Raw genomic sequence first — 431 nt, forward strand, 5'->3', positions numbered from 1 at the left:
CACTTCCTCCCGGATTAACCGGGACAAGAGCGTAGTTTTCTGGTGCGGGAAGGAGGGGAAGCAATTCCCTCTCCCCGACGGTTTCCCAGTGGCCCGTGACCAAATTCAAATCTTGGGGGTTAAGTTCGGACCGGGAGATTACTCGTTGGTCAACTGGACCGAACGTTTAGCTGTGGCCTGCAGCAAGGTAGACGAGTGTTGCCGGTGGAAACTGACCTACAGAGAAAGGGTTCACCTGATTAAAACCTACGTATTGCCCCTGTTTACGTACGTCAGTCACACCTGTCTTTTGCCATGTAGCCTTCACTCGCGGGGGTTCGGTTTGTTCTTTCGCATGTTGTGGGGGAACAGGCTCAACCTCATTAAGCGGGAAGTGACGTACCTAGCCCGGCGACACGGTGGGTTGGCCATGGTTAACCCAGTTGTTGTCC

This window comes from Sceloporus occidentalis, unplaced genomic scaffold (assembly GCF_023333645.1).
Source record: "Sceloporus occidentalis isolate IW3139 unplaced genomic scaffold, rSceOcc1.0.p SCAF_253, whole genome shotgun sequence".
NCBI lineage: Eukaryota > Metazoa > Chordata > Lepidosauria > Squamata > Phrynosomatidae > Sceloporus > Sceloporus occidentalis.